The sequence below is a fragment of the Triticum urartu genome, chromosome 1A (assembly GCF_056163025.1).
Source record: "Triticum urartu cultivar PI428250 chromosome 1A, HENAU_Tu73, whole genome shotgun sequence".
Lineage (NCBI taxonomy): Eukaryota > Viridiplantae > Streptophyta > Magnoliopsida > Poales > Poaceae > Triticum > Triticum urartu.
The window spans coordinates 384811001-384834198 of record NC_141873.1 but is presented as its reverse complement, the minus strand read 5'-3'; positions in this window follow the sequence as shown (position 1 = coordinate 384834198).

Here is a 23198-nt window from a genome sequence, read left to right as displayed (position 1 = left end):
GGTAGAGTTTACAAACTAATCATGATTAGCCGTGTCCCCGGTTATGGACAACTTGAGTATCTAGTACTTGAATATCATTGTGAATCTCAACATGTTACTTCTAATTAATGTTATTGGGTTTTAATTACTTTTAATTGGGATTGAGAATGCTGTCAACCATTCTCAATGTTTCACAACCACCATGATAGTAAATAAAATTTATTCCTTTGCAGTAGGGAAAAATTGGCTTTACGCAAAACTGTAACCATAGAGCTTTCCACCAGCCATATATGCATGTAGTATAGCTGTTTCATTCCATTACTCTCTATGTGTTACTTTGCCAGCATATTCCATGTGCTGACCCGTTTTCGGGCTGCAACGTTAATGTTGCAGACTTTTCAGACGACGATTGAGGTGCGTTTAGGTCGTGGTTCTATACTCAGTGATGCCGCTGGAGTTGATGGACCCATTTATCTTCCAAGTCTTCCGCCGTTATCTTTAAAATATGGCCTTAAGTCATATTTATTGTAATAAGTTTTTTTTGAGCCATCGATGTAATAAGTGTGTGATTGCAACTCTGCTATAAAACCTCGATGTACTGTGTGGTGTCAGCATTACTGATCCAGGGATGACACCGTAGCACAGTAGACGTGATCCATTCGGGTCAGGTCGCTACAGAGATGGTATCAGAGCACACGCTGACTGTAGGACACGACCACTAAGTTAAAGCCATAGATCACCCTTCTCTTCTCATTTTCTAACTCCTCATCTTTTCTACTCTTTTAGGATGACGCACGCGAAGATTAAGTACGCTCAACCGGATGAAGGCACACCATTTGGATTTCACCTGAAGGAAGTCACCAAGTACCTGAACATTGGATTACCAAGCTTCACGGGAACCTTCAACGCCACTCTGCCTGAAGAGGAGCGCTGGAAGATTCAAGCTCACGTTCCGGGAAGAACATTCGCGCCAATCACGAAGCCATAGATAGTGTTTTCAATGCACCAACCTGGAGTCTAGGAAGGAGCATGGCAGCTCATATCACCATAGGACGCATTGGAGAAGTTTATCAAGAAGACCTCAAGGATACTATCTACCAGATTTGCGGACGCCGTGATGAACAATGGGAGTTAGTCAGCACCAAGAAGGATAGATCTATTGCAGCAATCATCCAGGAGTTAAACCAGCACATTCGACACCACGAGAACCAGATGTGCAATGATATGGTAGAGTTGAAGAATGCGAAGGCAAGGATCATCGAGCTAGAAGGAGAACTGAAGTCTACACGCAAGGACTACATGGACGAGATCGTAGCTCTAGCAAGGCACAATTGCGATCTTAAGCAGGAGATTGAAGAACTCAAGAGCAAGTTAGCATCCCAGGAGGACGACGAGTACGTCGCATGTCCAGACAACTACATCATGATCGACGACACCGATTCGGATCCAAGTGAACCCGACTTTGAAGACGAAGCTGGAGCAGATATCATGGAGTCTTCCACCGGTTCAAATTTCTAGATGACCACCAGATAGTAGTAGTATTCCCCCATGTAAACACATTATAGTCGATCACTTTTGCGATAGTTAGACCGTTTGTAAGCCCTTGTTTGATTGATTGAAGTGAATTGTGTGCTTTTGCCTCATGTGCATATGGGTAGTGTTTTCCCTTTAGACCCCCTCTATTCTTAATTCTCGTCTTTTCTAAACCCTCAGATGCCTCCGAGACGTGACAATGGATTTCCACCGGAGCTCACTCAGTTGATCCAGCAGCAGAATCAATTGATGCAGATGTTAGTTCAGAATCAGCAGAACAACAACAACAACCCACCACCACCACCTGTTGACCACTTAGCCCGTTTCCTTAGGCTGAATCCGCCGGTGTTTTCCAGTAGCACCGAGCCAATAGTAGCAGACGATTGGCTCCGCAAGATAGGAAGGGAGTTGACCACTGCAGGATGCACGGATGGTGAGAAAGTGAAGTTTGCCGCACACCAGCTTGACGGACCCGCGGCAGCATGGTGGGAGAATTTCACAGCCACTTACCCAGTTGACACTGTCACATGGGATCAGTTTCAGCAAGCTTTCCGCACTGCCCATGTTTCAGCAGGAGCTATGGCCATAAAGAAGCGTGAGTTTCGCAACTTACGCCAAGGAGGAAGGACTGTTGGCCAGTATGTGGAAGAGTTTAGTAAGCTAGCCCGTTATGCCCCAGATGACGTTGCTATGGATGCAGCCAAGAAGGAGAAGTTTCTGGAAGGATTGAATGATGAACTAAGCATGCAGTTGATGGTAGCAAATTTCAACAACTACCAGGAGTTGGTAGATCGTGCCATCATGATTGAAGGGAAGCAACAGCAGATTGAGAACCGTAAGAGGAAGTATGGACAGGGGAAGTATAACTCTGGAGCCCAGCAGAAGCCCCGTTTTACCCCTAAACCGGGATTTAAGTTTCAGAACACCCATGGAGGAGGTAGCTCGCACAACCATAATGGCCACAAGAATGGTAATGGGAATGGAGGAAGCAACGGCCAGAACCAAACAACCCCATCAACCCCAACCAAGAGAGACCTGAGTCAAGTCACCTGTTTCAAGTGTTCGAAGACCGGACATTATGCCAATGAATGTCCTGAAGGCCAGAATGGAAATGGCAATGGAAGCTCTGGGAAGAAGCCGAACCCTTTCAATAGGGGACAGGTGAACCACGTTAATGTGGAGGAGATTGAAGATCAGCCCGATGCAGTAATCGGTAAGTTTTTGGTTAAGTCATTTACTGCACTCGTTCTTTTTGACACTGGTGCATCGCATTCATACATATCAAGGGGATTTGTGGATAAGTATAACCTGCCAACCCAAGCCCTTAGGTCACCCATGTTAGTAAGCTCACCAGGAGCGGAGTTTATGGCTAGACGATGGTGTGATCGGTTACCATTAAGGATTGGTAACTATGTATTTCCCTCAGACCTAATAGTATTGGAATCTCAAGGACTGGATGTGATATTAGGCATGGATTGGTTATCAAAGTATGAAGGGAATATTGAGTGTGCTAGTAAGTCAATTTTGCTTACCACACCAGAAGGAAGAAGGATCAAGTATGTATCTCGGCATGTACCAAAAAGGACACAAGTGAATTGCCTAACAGGAGTTGTGCAAGAGGAAGTACCAGTGGTAAAGGATTTTCCTGATGTATTTCCTGAGGAATTGCTAGGCATGCCACCGGATAGAGACATTGAGTTTTTGATTGAGTTATTGCCAGGTACAGGCCCAATATCGAAGCGACCGTACCGGATGCCAGCAAAGGATTTGGTGGAAATTAAGAATCAGATTAAGGAGTTATTGGATAAAGGTTACATTCGCCCAAGTTCTTCACCTTGGGGATCACCTGTACTTCTAGTGGAAAAGAAGGATGGATCATTAAGGATGGTTGTAGATTATCGGGGATTGAATGAAGTAACCATCAAGAACAAGTACCCACTGCCAATGATTAATGATCTGTTTGATCGATTACAAGGAGCTAAAGTGTTTTCCAAGATCGATTTGCGATCAGGGTACCATCAGTTGAAGATTCGAGAGCAGGACATACCTAAGACAGCATTCACCACAAGATATGGACTGTATGAGTATACCGTTATGTCATTTGGATTGACTAACGCACCTTCCTATTTTATGAACCTGATGAACAAAGTGTTTATGGAGTTTTTGGACAAGTTCGTCGTAGTGTTCATTGATGACATCCTAGTTTATTCAAAGAATGAAGAGGAGCATAAGGAACATTTGCGTTTGGTTTTGGAGAAATTAAGGGAACATCAGTTATATGCCAATTCAGCAAATGTGAGTTTTGGTTGAAGGAAGTTGGATTCCTCGGACACGTTATATCCGGAGAAGGTATAGCAGTTGACCCCACAAAGGTTGAGACCGTAACCGAATGGGAAGCACCAACAACAGTTGGAGAGATCCGGAGTTTTCTTGGACTCGCAGGATACTACCGGAGATTTATTGAGAATTTCTCAAAAATTGCGAAGCCTATGACGGAGTTGTTGAAGAAGGAAACTAAGTTCAAATGGACTGAGGAGTGTGAGGCTAGTTTCCAGGAGTTGAAGAAACGTTTGGTTACCCCACCGGTATTGATTTTGCCAGATCAGACCAAGGATTATGAGGTGTATTGCGACGCTTCACGTCGAGGACTTGGAGCAGTGCTTATGCAGGAAGGGAGAGTTGTTTCGTATGCATCACGACAACTGAAGCCTCATGAGTTGAATTATGCCACGCATGATTTGGAATTAGCAGCCGTAGTGCATGCGTTGAAAACGTGGAGACATTTCCTCATTGGAAATCATTGTGAGGTGTACACGGATCACAAGAGTTTCAAGTACATTTTCACGCAGAAGGAGTTGAACCTCCGACAAAGGAGATGGTTGGAGCTCATCAAGGATTATGACATGAGATTGCATTACCATCCCGGAAAGGCTAATGTAGTAGCTGACGCATTGAGCCGTAAGAGTCATGTCAATACCCTAGTGACGGGGAAAATACCCAAGGAGTTAGCAGAAAACCTTCGTGAGCTATGTTTGGAAATAGTTCCGAGAGGCTATGTAGCAGCATTGGAGATTCAATCAACATTGATGGATAAGATCAGAGAAGCTCAGAAATCTGACAAAGAGATTGCTGCTATAAAGGAGAAACTTAGCAAAGGAAAAGCAAAGGGATTTCGTGAGGATGAGCACGATACCCTATGGTTTGAGGACCGTGTTTATGTGCCCAATGACCCGGAGATCAGGAAGTTGATTTTGCAGGAGGCACATAATTCACCATATTCGATTCACCCAGGGAATACCAAGATGTATTTGGATTTAAAGGAAACATTCTGGTGGACCAGAATGAAGAAGGATATTGCAGCGTATGTAGCAGTTTGTGACGTATGTCAGAGAGTAAAAGCAGAACATCAAAAGCCAGCAGGCTTGTTACAACCACTGCCGATACCCCGAATGGAAGTGGGATAAGATAGGCATGGATTTTATCACAGGGCTACCCAGGACAAAAGCCGGATATGACTCGATATGGGTAGTAGTTGATCGTTTGACGAAGGTAGCACATTTCATTCCAGTTAAGACCACTTACACCAGTGCTAAGTTGGCAAAGATATACATGACTAGAATCGTTTGTTTGCATGGAGTTCCGAGGAGTATCGTATCAGATAGAGGAACCCAATTTACCTCAAAGTTTTGGAATCAGTTGCATGAAACTTTAGGAACCAGACTAGAGTTCAGCACAGCTTTTCATCCGCAGACAGATGGACAGACCGAGAGAGTCAATCAGATTTTGGAAGATATGCTGAGAGCTTGTGCACTAGATTATGGATCAAGTTGGGACGAAAACTTGACGTATGCGGAGTTTTCTTATAACAACAGTTACCAAACCAGTTTGAAGATGGCCCCTTTCGAAGCTTTATACAGAAGGAGGTGCAGGACACCGTTGTCCTGGAACGAAGTTGGAGACCGTCAATTCTTTGGACCAGATTTGATTAAGGAGTCAGAACGGAAGGTTAAGTTGATTCGCGATAGGCTCAAGGTAGCCCAGTCCAGGCAGAAGAGCTATGCAGATTCTAAACGCAAGGAGATAGTTTACGAAACCGGAGACAGAGTTTACCTTCGAGTATCCCCACTTCGAGGAGTTAAGCGCTTTGGAGTTAAGGGAAAGTTAGCAGCGCATTTCGTTGGACCGTTTAAGATCGTGAAACGTATGGGAGAAGTCGCTTATAAGTTGGAACTACCAGAAGGACTGTCAGGAGTTCATGATGCATTCCATGTTTCTCAGCTGAAGAGATGTCACGCCGAGATGGCGGAGGTACCGCTAAGAGATACAGTGCCATTACAAGCGATTCAGTTAAAGGATGACCTAACATATGAGGAGAAGCCAGTCAAGATTCTCAATTATGCCAGCAGAGTTACTCGCAGCAAGGTTATCAAGTTTTGCAAAGTTCAGTGGAACCACCATTCAGAGGATGAAGCCACCTGGGAGAGAGAAGAAGATTTGCTCAAAGACCACCCTCACCTATTTTCTAGCCAACCCGAATCTCGAGGGCGAGATTCATCTTAAGGGGGGTAGGTTTGTAACATCCCAAATTTTCAATTTGGAATGTTATACACTAGATCATATGCATACCATATTTTCTTGCATTTGGTTGATCCTAGAAATTTCACGCAACTCAAGGACCCTCGGAGAGAGTTGGAGATTTCGTTATTTTCATATTTGAGAGTTTTCTCGAATTTTGAAAAATAGGATCATTTGATTTATTTATTTTATCTTCAATAAATTTTCCGGTGTCAAAATATATGAGAGAGGGAATAATATGACTTTCCCAAATTTAGGAAAAATGAAGATATAATAAATAGATCAATTTTGCTTTCCGGTGTTTATTTGCATTTTATTTGGATAGGGAAAAATGCGCGTTGTCAAAAATTGCATTTTAGGTCCGGAGAAAAGTTCATTTTGTTCGGCTCATTTTTAGGAGTCGGGGAAAATTTACTTTAGATTTTTCGGAGTTTGTTTAGATCCCTTTTTGTTTTTTTTTCTGCGCGAGGAAACTATTTAAAAAAATAAAAAAATTGAGCAGCGCCTTGGGCCAAAGGCCCAAGCCAAGCCACCTACCGCCGTGCTCCCAGGCGCCAGGCGCCGAGCCAGGAGCCGGTCGGCCGCCGCCGCCTCTTGCTAGGACCGAATCCTTTTAGGATTCTAGGGCGCCCCCTTGTCCCCTTTTCCTTATTTCGTTTTCTTTAGTCCTACTCCGTTTATTTTCTAGATCTTTCCTACTCCTATTCTAATTCCTTGTCCTCTACCCCAAGTAAACCCCTCCCCTCCCCAATATAAATACCCAAGCACCCCCCCCCTATAAACACATCAAATCAAAGCTCTCCTCCACACCGCGCCTTGCACCGCCGCCACACCTTGCCGCCGCCACCCCACACCCCGCGCCGCCGCCGCACCTTGCCCACGCCGCCGCCCTACGCCGACGCCGCCAGAGCCCCGTTCACCGGAGACCTCGCCAAGGTAGCCCCGCGCTACATCTATTCTTTTCCTCGGATCGTTCTCTTCTAATCGTTCCGATTCTTTTCTTCTCTAAACCGTTCCGGTTTTCTAGATCAGTTTTTCGATCGGTTTTTCTTCTCCGAAACCCTAGATCGGATTCGTTTTCTTCTCCGATTTAGTTGCCTTTGGACCGTTCGCCGGACTGTTCGTCCTAACGAACGTGATCACCGGATTCTTCTAGGTTAACGAACGTCCATTCGTTTAACCGTTCTTCTTTTTCTTTTCGTCGGATTTATTCCGCGATCGCGATCTCAGATCCGATCTTCTTCCTAGTCTATTTTTCCGCTCGTTTATCGGAATCAGGTGATTCAAGCGCCTGGAGTTTCGTCTCGAAACCGCCGTTCCGTCTAATCAACTTGAACAAGCTTTTGTTACAGTAAAATTTTGACCTAGTTTCAACTTGCTAGAACCGAGTTGTTTTCTTCCGCCGTTTGTTTTTCGTTCTTTCTTGCAATCGGAGTTCTTAAGTTGAACTACCTGGTTCGTTCTGTTGTTCGAGTTTTACCTGTGCATTAGATGAGTACTTATTGTATGCTTGTTGTTTGTCTGCGATAGATTACCCGGATTGCGCCGCTTGTTACTTCGAAACCCTAGGACTCGCGGATCATCAGCAAGGCAAGTAACACTTTGATCATACCTTTTCTACAACCCATGTTTTATTGCATTAGATCAATCCTCACACATTGCATGATTAGGATCTAATTAAATTGTGGGATGGGAAGTAGATGAGGTAGTACCTATTACCTATATTATTATGAAACCTTTGGGAGTTACTTCTACATTTGCTTATTATGCCATGCTATGCTAGTAGACGTGGATTGGGTGAGTGATATCCATGACAGATGTGAGATGATAATTTTAATGGTTTATTTAAGGTGGCAACTTAAACACACATCTGGGTGGATTGAGGCACCTGATGTCTATCAGGACTTGCCTGTTTTTTTTGGACCGCCACCCAGGCTCAAAGGGATCATAAGATCTTTCATGCTAGAAACTTCCGTGTGCAGCCACAAGCCATTATGGGCTCTGGCATAGTTGACTAAGTAGTGCGAACTCTTATGGGGTGGACTAGCAGATGTAGGGGATGTAGGTGTACCGGTCTACCCCACATGTAAGGTGCTAGCGCTTCTGAAAGACTATGTCTCGGTCATTCGTTTCTCAAACACCATGTAGTGCGAGAAAACAAACGGAGGCGATCGAGTCATGTGGGGAAAAGTGCGCAAACCTCTGCAGAGTTTACAAACTAATCATGATTAGTCGTGTCCCCGGTTATGGACAACTTGAGTATCTAGTACTTGAATATCATTGTGAATCTCAACATGTTACTTCTAATTAATGTTATTGGGTTTTAATTACTTTTAATTGGGATTGAGAATGCTGTCAACCATTCTCAATGTTTCACAACCACCATGATAGTAAATAAAATTTATTCCTTTGCAGTAGGGAAAAATTGGCTTTACGCAAAACTGTAACCATAGAGCTTTCCACCAGCCATATATGCATGTAGTATAGCTGTTTCACTCCATTACTCTCTATGTGTTACTTTGCCAGCATATTCCATGTGCTGACCCGTTTTCGGGCTGCAACGTTAATGTTGCAGACTTTTCAGACGACGATTGAGGTCCGTTTAGGTCGTGGTTCTATACTCAGTGATGCCGCTGGAGGTGATGGACCCATTTATCTTCTAAGTCTTCCGCTGTTATCTTTAAAATATGGCCTTAAGTCATATTTATTGTAATAAGTTTTTTTTGAGCCATCGATGTAATAAGTGTGTGATTGCAACTCTGCTATAAAACCTCGATGTACTGTGTGGTGTCAGCATTACTGATCCAGGGATGACACCGTAGCACAGTAGACGTGATCCATTCGGGTCAGGTCGCTACATCACCTCTAAGTTTTGGGATTCTTTTCAGAAGGCCATGGGCACCAACATCCGTTTCAGCATAGCTTTTCATCCTCAAACTAGTGGCCAAGTCGAGCTTGTCAATCAGATTCTTGAAGATATGCTCAGGGCTTGCGTTATCTCTTTCGGTATGAAGTGGGAAGATTGTCTTCCATATGCCGAGTTCTCCTACAACAACAGCTTCCAAGTGAGTTCGGGCAAGGCCCCATTTGAAATTCTCTATGGCAAGAAGTGTCATACTCTTCTTAACTGGTCAGAGACTGGTGAACGTCAACTTCTTGGCAATGATTTGATCATAGAGGCAGAAGAGATGTGCAAAGTCATTCGTGATAACCTCAAAGCAGCGCAATCGCGCCAGAAGAGCTACTATGATAGTAAGCATCATGATTTGGCTTTCGAGATCGGAGACCATGTTTACCTCTACGTCTCTCCAATGAAAGGTACTCGTCGCTTAGGTATCAAAGGGAAGCTTGCCCCTAGATACGTGGGTCCTTTCAAGATCGTCAGCAAGAGAGGCGATCTCGCCTATCAACTCGAGCTTCCCTCCAACTTTGCAAATGTGCACGACGTGTTTCACGTGTCTCAACTTCGCAAGTGCTTCAAGACCCCTGACCGCACCGTCAACTTCGAAGACATTGATCTCCAAGAAGACCTTTCTTATCATGAGCACCCAGTTGCTATTCTTGAAGAAACTGAGCGCAAGACTCGCAACAAGTCAATCAAATTCCTCAAAGTCAAGTGGTCACACCATTCCGACCGTGAATCCACCTAGGAACACGAGGATCACCTCCGTTCTGAGTACCCTGAGTTTTTCCAGTCCTAGATCTCGGGACGAGATCCTTTCGTAGTGGTTGAGTGTTGTAACAACATGGATGTAATTTACCTTATCTGTACTCCAACTCTTGTCGTTTCCGGCACTAAGTTATTTTATTTCCTCGTTGTTGGGTTTTTGTCTCCGTGTGTTTTGTCTTTGTCATGCATCTCATATCACGTGCATTGCATTTGCATACGTGTTCGTCTCATGCATCCGAGCATTTTCCCCGTTGTCCATTTTGCATTCCGGCGCTCCTATGTCCTCCGGTGGTCCTTCCTACCTCTTTTCATGTGTGGGGGTTAAACATTTCCGTATTGGACCGAGACTTGCCATGCGGCCTTGGTTTACTACCGGTAGGCCGCATGTCAAGTTTCGTGCCATTTGGACTTCGTTTGATACTCCAACGGTTAACCGAGGGACCGAGAAGGCCTCGTATGTGTTGCAGCCCAACACCCTTCCAATTTAGCCCAAAACCCACCAAAAACCCCTCCATCTTCTAGAGCGTTCGATCACGATCGCGTGGCCGAAAACCGCACTCCATTTGGAGCTTCCTAGCTCCCTCTACGCCTGTAAATAGATCCCCTCCCGAAAATCCCGGGTCTCCTCTCCCCCTAACCCTAAAAATCCGCTCGCGCCGCCGCCGGACACCCCAGCCGCCGCCGCCGCCGCCCGCAGCCACTGAGGGCCCGACACGTGGCACCGCCGGCCTCCACTGCGTCGCGGCCCGCCCGGCCCGCGTAGGGCCCCCGAGAGCCCGGGTTTGCCGCCGCTTGCCTCGTCGTCCGCGCCGCCCGGCCTCCTCCGACTCTGGCCGCTGCACTGCACTTCCTCTCCGGCGACAGCCCCGGCCGGTGAACCTCGAACTTCGTGCTCCGGCGAGATCTAGATCTGGATCTGGAACTTCACGGTTGACTTTTTTCCCTCCAAACCCTAGCCAATTTACATTTTTCCGCATGCCATAACTCTGCATCTGTAGCTCCGATTCGTGCGTGTAGCATATCAAAATGTCCGTCTCGACGAGTAAATCATTTCCTCTCAGTGCATCATTTTCATTTGAGCTAATCTTGATGCCCGAAATGCTGTTGGAAGAGGGCTATGTGGTGAATTTGTCAGATCTGTTTCAGCAAATGGCATTTTGTCATTTTTTCCATGATTAATGTGTGCATGCTATGATCCTGAGCTCTACATGTGTTTTGATGAATGCCATGACATCTCTACAGAGGTGCTTGCCATTTATTTTTGTGATCTTTGTGGTGACTAGCACAAGCTTGCAAAGTAGCCTAATCGGTAATGCTGATTTCAGGGACTTAGAATTTCACTAAGTCCTTATCCTGATTTTGTTGTTATGCCATATGTTCATGTTGTTTCCTAGTGATCCGTGCCTCTTTTGAGGATGATCAGTAAGGATGTTTTGTTAACATTGTGGTTCTCTATCCATCCATGTATTTGTTTGCAATTATGGAGCAACCTAGCTTGAGTCAATCGAGCTCTACTTTTGCTATAAAATGTTCCTGACAGATTGTTGACATGTTTAGCGATTTTGCTGAGGTTGTTGCTATTGATCCGTGCATGCTATGATGTTGTTCTTGCCATTTCTAGCTTCTATGCCATATCTTCTTGATGGGTGTATGCTTAGTTTGTCATGCCATGCTCTGTAGTGAGTGCATCGAGCTCGTAAACATGCCTACTTGCTAATCTGTTTTGCATGCTCCAGTTTTTCACTAAGTCTGAATCTGTTTATGTTTTTGCTATGTTCACATGCTTGCAATTGTATTTTCTGATCCCTTTTTGCTCAAGGTTACTAAGGGACTTTTGTTAAGTGCTTTGAGTAGCTTCATGTCAGGCCTTGATTTGCCATGATATGTTCCTGTAGCATGTAGTTTTCATGCTCTAAAGATTGCTTCCTGATGATAAATTCCAGACTTGTGTTAATTTCACCAAGTCTGAAACCTGTTATCTTTTGCACTTTTGCCATGCTTGTTTGAACCTATTAATGGATGAATTAGCCATAGCTCAGTGTTCATCTTTTGTCAAGCATCATGTGTGGATCCCTGCCAGGTATTTTGTTGTCATGTTTGAGTGCTGTAGCATATCTATCTTGATGCATTTAGTTGGTTACTTGCTGATTATCGTAGACCGGTGCCATATTTGTTTTGCTTGCCATTTCCAAACCGTGCATCCGATTCCGGTGATCTTTATATCGATTTGAACCGAAATCACCTCACCTTTCCAGTGGCACTCTTGGATTTCCATGTTGAGGCCAGGTTCAATCATTCCTTGTTAAATCTTGCATATGCATCACATATCGCATCCCGCATATCATACCATGTTTGCATCATGTTGCTTGAGCATTGCACGTGGTTGATTGTGCTCCTTTTACTTGTTGTTATTGTTTGAGTAGAGCCGGGAGACAAGTTCGTGAATGAGTAGCCCGTTGAGTTCGCTTACGAGGATCAAGGCAACTCTGAGTACTTTGCAGGCAAGATGACCATACCCTCGAAATCGCTTCTATCTTTGCTTGCTAGATGCTCGCTCTTTTGCTATGCCTATGCTACGATGCCTACCACTTGCTTATCATGCCTCCCAATTGCCATGTCAAACCTCTAACCCACCATGTCCTATCAAACCATTGTTTGGCTATGTTACCGCTTTGCTCAGCCCCTCTTATAGCGTTGCTACTTGCAGGTGAAGATTGGAGATCGTTCCTTGTTGGAACATGTTTATTGTTGGGATATCACAATATTATCTTGTTTATCTTAATGCATCTATATACTTGGTAAAGGGTGGAAGGCTCGGCCTTTTGCCTAGTGTTTTGTTCCACTCTTGCCGCCCTAGTTTCCGTCATATCGGTGTTATGTTACCGGATTTTGTGTTCCTTACACGGTTGGGTTATAATGGGAACCCCTTGACAGTTTGCCTTGAATAAAACTCTTCCATCAATGCCCAACATTGGTTTTACCATTCGTCACCTAGCCTCTTTTTCCCTTGGGTTCCGCGGACTCAATGGTCATCTTTATTTAAACCCTCGGGCCAGTGCTCCTCTGAGTGTTGGTCCAACCTGTCAGCTGCCGGTGGCCACCAGGGGCAACTCTGGGCTGGCCTACCGAAACCTTGGACAATCCGGTGTGCCCTGAGAACGAGATATGTGCAGCTCCTATTGGGATTTGTCGGCACATTCGGGCGGCGTTGCTGGACTCGTTTTACCATTGTCGAGGATGTCTTGTAACCGGGATGCCGAGCCTGATCGGATTGTCTTGGGAGAAGGAATAACCTTTGTTGGCCGTGAGAGCTTGTGATGGGCTAAGTTGGGACTCCCCTGCAGGGATTTCAACTTTTGAAAGCCGTGCCTGTGGTTATGGGCAGATGGGAATTTGTTAATGTCCGGTTTTAGATAACATGTAACTTAACTTAAATTAAAATGCACCAACCGCGTGTGTTACCATGATGGTCTCTTCTCAGCAGAGTCCGGGAAGTGAACACGGTGTTGGAGTAATGCTTGACGTAGGTTGTTCTAGGATCACTTCTTGATCATATTTGTTCGACCGTGCTTTTGCCTTCTCTTCTCGCTCTCTTTTGCGAATAGGTTAGCCATCATATATGCTAGTCGCTTGCTGCAGCTCCACAACATACCTTTCCTTACCCATAAGCTTAAATAGTCTTGATCGCGAGGGTGTGAGATTGCTGAGTCCCCGTGACTCACAGTTTACTTCCAAAACCAGATGCAGGGACCGATGATACCGTTCCAGACGATGTGCTTGAGCTCATGTGGGAGTTCGATGAAGACTCTCGTCGTTACTATGTGTCTTTCCCAGATGTTCAGTAGTGGTGCCCAGTTGGGGCGATCGGGGACCGTGTCGCATGTGGGGGTTGATCTTTAGTTTAGTATCGTAGTCGGACCATGAGTGTATTGGATGAATGTAATGTTATTCATGTATTTGTGTGGCGTGGCGAGTGTAAGCCAACTATGTATCTTTTCCCCTTTTATTTATTTACATCGGTTGTTGTGAAGATTACCTTACTTGTGACATTGCTTTCAATGCGGTTATGCCTCTAAGTCGTGCTTCGACACGTAGGAGATATAGCCGCATTGAGGGTGTTACAATCTCTGAGGTCCATGTTCAAATCCATGGCGACGAGGCGGACAGAGGTGGGCTGTGGAAGAAGAGGATTAACCAGACTGGATTCCTCGACCAACCCCGCCCCCTCCCCCCCACCTCCAAGCTTATCGAGAAGGAGCGGTGGGCCACACGCAGTAAATTCGACCTCGTACTGTTGGAAACATTAAAACTACCCGAGCTGTGCCAGGTCCAATACCTACGCACAGCACATCGAACACCACCTTAGTAACAGGTGTGCAATTGGTGTACTCCTAGGGGCTCTAGCACCTAAGCCTGCTGCTCGATCATGGAGGGCAGGCTTCCGACAGGAACGGATCACGAGGACGAACCGAACGGCCGAGATAAGCCAACCCGAGGCGGTGCGAGACAATGTGATGACAGGATCCTGGTCCGGCGCCGTGGATGAGAGACGTCCATCTCTTGAAGTGGACGACGGGGTAGGGGTAGCGGCTCCGGCAAGGCGAAGGATGGGGTGGCAGACGGAGGAGGCTAGCCGTAGTGGGGAGGTTGTCGTGGCACCAAGGGTGTATGAATGGGGAAATGGAGGGGAAGATCTCAAACTTTGGGACACGCTTGTCTGAAATGTGGGAAAGTTATGAACTTATCCCCCGTTTAAAATTTTGGACATCACGTCGGTTGGGGATAGGACGGTTATCTCGCATCTCCCAAATTCGGGCGAGCAGAGGGTGTTTTGCCGCCCACGGTTGGCGCCCATGGTGTATGAACGGGGCTGACAGGTAGGGCAGTTGTGTCACGTTTGAGGGAAGTTACACATCCGCCCCTATTTAAAATATTAGCTTACATCGATTTCGGATGAGGAGAGTTTGTTTTGCCGCCCACCGTGGATGAATTGGGAAATGGAGGGAGAGACACATGTATTTTGGAACAGCTTGAATCAAATGTGTTTTGCCTCCCACGTTTGGCGCCCACCGTGTATGAATGGGCTCAGAGGTCATCGTGTCATGTCTGATTGAAGTTACTAGTCTACCCCTATCGACAGTAGTGTAAATCCGGTAGATAAGGATGTCAAGTGTCAGGGGTAGACAGTAATTTCCATCTTGCAAACACTTGCTTCGGGCAGCCCACAAATGATAGTGGGTGTTTAGCCGCTTCGCTCGAAACATGGGAGAATTAGCATTCACGTTTGCCCTGGGCCCTGGCAACTAAATCCAAATCCAATTTTTATTCGATTACGAATATCCACAGATAATTCTACGTTTTGTTATTTATTTCTTCAAAACCACAACAAAGATATATTCCACCTTTATATATGATTATGATTTATAAATGCCGTGATCTTCGAATTCAGTAGGTTGGATACACTTTGAGTCAAACAGTTATTTCATCCAATACAATATGCTCACACGAAAAACAGTTCACCTTATGTCAATCATACAAGTACTGAGGATTACCTCGCCTAAAAAATTCGGATCATTACAACACATTACAATAATCTAATGAAAATTTCAACTGCTATCTAAAGAAGAACTGGGATTACCCCAGGCTTCAGATAGCAGAAGCAGCAGGACCTCCTCCGTCTTCAAATGCAACATTCTTACTTCCTCCAATTCTTGGGTTGCTTGCATAATGCGTGCAGCTAATTGCATAATTTCCAGCTTCAAGATCGAGATTACCTCATTCATGGCAGCCACACCATCTCTTTCTGCCTCTAGTAGAGCCTCAAGATCTATAATATCTGTGCTCAGACTGCTCTACGGTGGTGTTGCCTGTGAACTGCTACCATCTGGTAACATGGATGGCGCACTGCTTCCACAAATAGATTCTGGGGTTGTACATTGTGTCCTAGTGTGAACGGCATCCTGAAAGGTTTCCGCTGGACATAAGTAAGAGATAGTTATCGCGTGATCTAGGCAGTAAGCTTACATGGTAAATGACATACGAATTATATCCGAGCATGGCAAGCTATATTTAAATGGTTCGAAGCAGCATGAGCCGAAAAGAAATTAAAATGGTAAGATGAAACTAGGGATGTAAGTGGCAAATAAACGACATCTGCCAGTCCCATCTAGTTAGTTTTTGCTAGCTCCCTGGTTCACTTTCCTCAAAAAACAAAAACTCTTTTGAACTCTCATACCACTAGTGGACTTTAATCGGGATTAAACGGGACCCATTTGACATCCCTAGTTGAAAGGGAGTGTACCACCGCTATATTTAAGTTGCCAAGGCATCTAAGCGGTTGAAATAATCTGAGAAAGCACTTAACAGTGTGGCCTCATATAAACTACGAAGACAGTCTTGTGATGAAGTTCAGGGGAAAAGTTAAGGACTCAAATGAACTAGGCATGCATCTCTCTACGATAGTACAGTAGGCATTGTTGACATATTGGCCAACTCAGGTATAGCATAACAAGTAACAAACAAGCATTCGAATCAAGCAATACAGCAAAGCAGACAACTGAACTGTTTGTTATTCTGTAGGATTACAGGTTTAGGGCACAAGCTAAGAAAGCATCCCACACGCATTACATTTAACATGTACTAAAACACACTGGCTTACCATATGTTGCTGTGAAGCCTCACTGTTGTTGTAATGTTCTTTGAAGATATCGCCAGCTTCCCTTGGTTGCAAATATACTTGTTGTAGTTTATTCTGCACCCTCTATTTAGGTAAAATTAATTTTAATCACATGCACTGGTTTGAATTGATCATCAATGGTTCATATAAACTAATGAAAGAAGGGTGTGTGCATACACGACAATATATCTGCTTCCCTCTATTTTTATGCTTGTTCGAGGTGCCAGCCCCAAAAGAACAAATATTTTGCTTGATGGGGTTGGCAGCTCCAGAATTAATAGAAGCATCAAATTAGTCATGCAACTTGGGAGGATCAAGAACACACAAAAAAGTAATGAATGGAGGCTCGGAGCAGTGATGTAATAGCTAGCATCAGAAAATGCAGGGTAAAACGAACAAAAACCAACGGAACCACATGCTAGTTTGCTGATGTGCAATTAAGCATAGTGAACATGAAGCAGTCTGATGGAACCAACATGTGGCATCAGAACAACACCATTATCATAAATATAGCATGCAAGAAGTAAAATAGTAGGCAGTCATATCTAGGAAGTACAGTAATACTTAGGACAAAACTAAAGCATATTAACTGTATGTGCACTAGTATGTAATTTATCACATGTAACATGTTCACTGCCAGAAGTATGGCACTATAGGTGCAAGCAGAATAACGCGTCTCATGAAAAACTGAATGATGCCCTGAAGAAATTCAAAGGTGCGGTGCTTATGCTAAGAAAGTGAACGTAGGCGCCGGCCGTTGGATAATAGTACCTGATTCTCGGCGGCGTATGGGTATCATTGGCATACTTGATAGCTAAGGATCGTCGATGGTGCTCGTGTTGCGGTTGAGTTTGGGCCGACTGTCGCCGTCGCTGAAGCGGCTCCAGTGCTATGGTTGCGGCGCCTGTCGACATACAAGAAAGCTCATCTGTGGTAAGTGAACAGTTGCACGATAAAGAGAAAAACCAAAGGAGTATAAATCGAAATAACTTGATGAGGCTACAGCGTCGGTAAAGCAGGGCTGGTGGAGTTGAATATGGCGTCCGTGGAGCGGGTCTGGTGCAGTGGAAGAAGGCTTCGGCGGGCGCGTTGTACAGTGCTTTTGGTGAGGCAGATCTGTTGCGGCGGACGAGGGCTTGTATGAAGGGCCAGCAAAGGGACGGGCGAGGGAGTCAGTGAATGGCCTAGACTGTGGTGGACGAGGGCGCCGGTTAAGTAGATCCGGTGCGGTGGACCATGATGGCGGTCAAGGAGATCTGGAGCGGTGGACAAGCCAGTCGCTGAAGCGGCTCCGGTGAAGTGGTGAGTTGGCAGTTGGGGGTTCCAAGGTGCGGAAGGTAGATCCATCGGGGTGTGAGGTCCACCGCTGCGGCGGAGGACTAGATTCGGCGTCTTGCCGTGGTTGGGGGGGTTGGGGAGGGGAAGGGGAGGGGCTCTAGGGAACAATGGAGTTACCAAAGCAGCCCTTTTCCGTTCATCTGGCAGGGGTAAAACAGGAATATCACAGGGCTAAACTTTCGGGCGCAAGATATTTCGATGTGAGCGGAAAGTTTGAAAGATTTTGGCGCCTGAAATTATATTCCGCTCTTGTACGGCCGACTATGATATCATGGCCAAGAATTTGTTTGTTTTGCACGCAATAAAAAGTTCAAGTTTTGAAAATCAATGTCTCCAACTCGAAAATTAGATTGTCCATTCAATCCAAATATGGATCATTGAGCTACTACAAGGAAATACCATCATACGGTCCAATTCAAATGAAATTCCAAATGTGTTTATACTAAATATGATGACAAAAGCAAAAATGTGTATGTGTATGAATATAAAGTTTGAACATGCCCGTATGTGTATATCTCTAGGTTTGATATATGAATTTGAAATTACAAAATCCTGGCTTAAAAAATGTACCTCCGTTTAAATGAATTACAAAAGCTAATGATGGAGTCGAATTCCAAAATTCCAATCTTAGGATTGTAATTCTGGTACATCAAGGTATATCACGCATGTTCAAAAGTGTCGTTATCTCATAGTCCAAACTGTGAAACAAATTGATCAACCATGAGTGCACACACTACTGACCATGTATATCTCAATTACACTAAAGTCCCTCAAATATAGACACCTCACTCTTTATCTGAAGCCACCCCCTCGTCGCCCCCCCCACACACAGAGAAGTCATTCTCTCCCCCAAACACCAACACACGAGCACATTAACACCCCTCTCTCTTCTAAAGTCCGGACCCCAATATAGGTCTCTATCACTTGGTCTCTTGGGCATGCACACATCTCTTCCCCCACTCTCTAGCTAGGTCTCTTGGCATCTCTCTTTCCCAAGCACACGCACTATGTAGAGTGTATCTTTCCCATACACACACAAAACGTCACCACCAAACGTCTATCTCCCTAGTTATGTGGTTCTCGCACACTCACCTCACACACCATCCCTACTGCAAACAAGCACACTTTGTCTCCTTGTGCACCACTCTCCTCTTTCTATCCATAGCTCCCTAATGTATCATTGTTCTCGATCTCGCACATTGTTCTCTACACCATCTATTCTAGATCTATGAATGAAGTCCCTATCTCACACACGATGACTCGCTTCCCTTGCGTCTCCGTACATAGGCCAATTTCAAACAACATCAACATTGTTTCCCTATCTATACGCCATTTATGGACACAAACGCCCCCTCTCTTCCCCTCTCTCTCTCTCACTCTCTCTCTCTCTCTCTCCGTCGCTAGCTCTCTCTCTCGCGCGCGCTCTCACACCCCTCTCCCACACACACTCAATGTCTCTTCCAAATAGTCCGCTCCCCCCGCCCACACCCATGCTATCCCGCTACTACACATGTCACACCATTCCCCCTTCCCTTATACTAGGTTTACATCATTAGTGGTATCTCTACTCCACATACACACACTCCGTCTCACACACAAACGCGCGCACAAACACACACAGACACGCACAAACACCCATTAATCTGGATCCTCATCTCTCCCCATGTCCGCATGTGTATCTCACACACTCACTCTATAATTATGTATATGTGTCTCCATGTTACACAACACAAAGCCCCATGTACATGTCTCTCTCTATCCTCCACACACATAGAAACAAAGAATATGTTATCATTGCCTCAGTCTCTAGAAATATCACACACGCACACTATCTCTCTCTCTCTCTCTCGCAAACACGCTCAACAAGGGTTTCCCCGTGAATAACTTACCGTCTATTCATCAACAGTCGTGGCAGTACGGAGAACACGAGACGTGAAAAAGAATAAATCTACACGTGCTTAGACCACCTAGTATGACTACTAGGACTAGAGCAAGCCAAAAATCGCGCCGCCGTCACCCCCTCCTTATCGGCGACAGGAAAACCTTTGTTTACACGGTCGAGAGTTCATTGGGCTAAGGCCTCACATGCCGAGGCGTTGAATAGAATGTAGATGCTGGTTTACGGAAACAAGTATCGATAATACGTTTGTATCTCCATACTTATATTTCTTCTCTTATAAAAAACCAAGTTGGCGATGATGGTACGAGTGCCATCTTGCAATATTGACCGTCCGGTCTATATCTGACGGGTGGAAATTAAACTAATAGATACCCGCACCCCTCTCCACATTTGCAGACAAGGCCTTCCCTCGTTCATCCTTATATCCAACAACCTCATTGTTGAGAAATTAAGAAAGGAAGCCTCTGGAACAAACTGGCCTGGTGGCCGCTGCCGGCGTCGTCAATCCCCATGCCTCCGCTCAGTCCGACCACCAATCACCACCAAGCCCCACTCCTCTTCACCTTATCTCCTATTTCTCGAGATGTCATTAGTTTTTACACATGGGATTACTCCCGCATGGGTCAATCACAACAAGTGTTTTATAAAAAATGCATCTTGATGTTCCGTGCAATGCACGAATCTTGCTAGTACTCCTGCAGAAGACTAAGTTGGTGATGATGGTGTGTCTGCCATCCGTCGTTTGTGACCATTAGATCTACATCTAATGACTGTGAGGTAAGTTGTTGCCTTTTCTCACCAACATCCCACTTGTCTACCAATTTGCAGAAAAACGCATAATTAGTATCTTAAAACCAACCACATCCCTCCCTGACCTCACCAAAACAGCACAAGGAATATATTCTAATTGAAACATAATATATCTCTTTTGATATATGTATATCAAAATTAGAGTGTTTTGTATCAAGTTTGTGAATAAGTATTATTCTAATTATGATTCATTGCAACACACATGAACATTGCTAGTATTTCCAACCATGCAATTTTTTTCCTAGTATTCCATAGTTTCGAGTTTTCCATCAAGATATTAGTCACTCATGGTTGATATTTACTTTCAATCATGTACACATATGCACTATGTAACTAGCCTTGCTTATTGGGTTCCAAAGCATAACTTTCACGCCTACTTACAATATGTAGAGTATTTAACAAAAAACTACCACTTTCAACCAGCCCTAGGAAGAATCTATTGTACAAAAAATAGCAAAAACATACCCAAAATTTCTTAATCCACGCCAAAAACTACTACCTAGTACTCCCTCCGTCCCACAATATAAGACGTTTTTGCAAGCTAGTTTAGCTTGCAAAAACATCTTATATTATGGGATAGAGGGGGTACCAATTAGGTTAGTTTAAACCCATTTATGACAGGGTTGGCTGATGTCTACTACACAACCTTCTTTTTGTAGACGTTGTTGGGCCTCCAAGTGCAGAGGTTTGTAGGACAGTAGCAAATTTCCCTCAAGTGGTTGACCTAAGGTTTATCAATCCGTAGGAGGCGTAGGATGAAGATGGTCTCTCTCAAGCAACCCTGCAACCAAATAACAAAGAGTCTCTTGTGTCCCCAACACACCCAATACAATGGTAAATTGTATAGGTGCACTAGTTCAGCGAAGAGATGGTGATACAAGTGGTATATGGATAGTAGATGATAGTTTTTGTAATATGAAAATATAAAAACAGCAAGGTAACTAATGATAAAAGTGAGCATAAACGGTATTACAATGCTAGGAAACAAGGCCTAGGGTCCATACTTTCACTAGTGCAAGTTCTCTCAACAATAATAACATAATTGGATCACATAACTATCCCTCAACATGCAACAAAGAGTCACTCCAAAGTCACTAATAGCGGAGAACAAACGAAGAGATTATGGTAGGGTACGAAACCACCTCAAAGTTACTCTTTCCAATCAATCCGTTGGGCTATTCCTATAAGTGTCACAAACAGCCCTGGAGTTCGTACTAGAATAACACCTTAAGACACAAATCAACCAAAACCCTAATGTCACCTAGATACTCCAATGTCACCTCAAGTATCTGTGGGTATGATTATACGATATGCATCACACAATCTCAGTTTCATCTATTCAATCAACACATAGAACCTCAAAGAGTGCCCCAAAGTTCCTACCGGAGAATCACGACAAAAACGTGTGCCAACCCCTATGCATAGGTTCATGGGCAGAACCCGCAAGTTGATCACCAAAACATACATCAAGTGAATCATGTGGTATCCCATTGTCACCACAAATATGCACGGCAAGACATACATCAAGTGTTCTCAAATCTATAAAGACTCAATCTGATAAGATAACTTCAAAGGGGAAACTCAATCCATTACAAGAGAGTAGAGGGGGGAGAAAACATCATAGGATACAACTATAATAGCAAAGCTCGCGATACATCAAGATCATATCACCTCAAGAACACGAGAGAGAGATCAAACACATAGCTACTAGTACATACCGTCAGCCCTGAGGGAGAACTACTCCCTACTCGTCATGGAGAGCACCGGGATGATGAAGATGGCCACCGGAGAGGGATTCCCCCCCTCCGGCAGGGTGCCGGAACGGGTCTAGATTGGTTTTCGGTGGCTACGGAGGCTTCTGGCGGCGGAACTCCCGATCTATTGTGCTCCTAGATGTTTTTAGGGTATATGGAGATATATAGGCGGAAGAAGTACGTCAGGGGGGCCATGAGGGGCCCACGAGGGTGGAGGGCGCGCCCTAGGGGGGTGGGCGCGCCCCCTACCTCGTGGCCTCCTCAAAGCTTCCTTGACGTAGACTCCAAGTCTCCCTGGTTGCTTCTGATCCAAAAATAAGTTCCGTGAAGTTTCAGGTCAATTGGACTCCGTTTGGTTTTCCTTTTTTGCGATATTCTAACACAAGGTAAAAAAAGAAACTGGCACTGGGCTCTGGGTTAATAGGTTAGTCCCAAAAATGATATAAAAGTGTATAATAAAGCCCATAAACATCCAAAACAGTAGATAATATAGCATGGAGCAATCAAAAATTATAGATACGTTGGAGACGTATCAGCATCCCCAAGCTTAATTCCTGCTCGTCCTCGAGTAGGTAAATGATAAAAAGAGAATTTTTGATGCGGAGTGCTACTTGGCATAATTTCAGTGTGATTCTTCTTAATTATGGCATGAATATTCAGATCCGAAAGATTCAAGATAAAAGTTCATATTTACATAAAAAAATAATACTTCAAGCATACTAACTAAGAAATCATGTCTTCTCAAAATAACATGGCCAAAGAAAGTTCATCCCTACAAAATCATATAGTTTAGTCATGCTCCATTTTCGTCACACAAGAATGCTCTCATCATGAACAACCCCGATGACAAGCCAAGCAATTGTTTCATACTTTAGTAATCTCAAACTCATAAACCTTCACACAATACATGAGCGCAAGCCATGGATATAACACTATGGGTGGAATAGAATATGATGAGGGGGT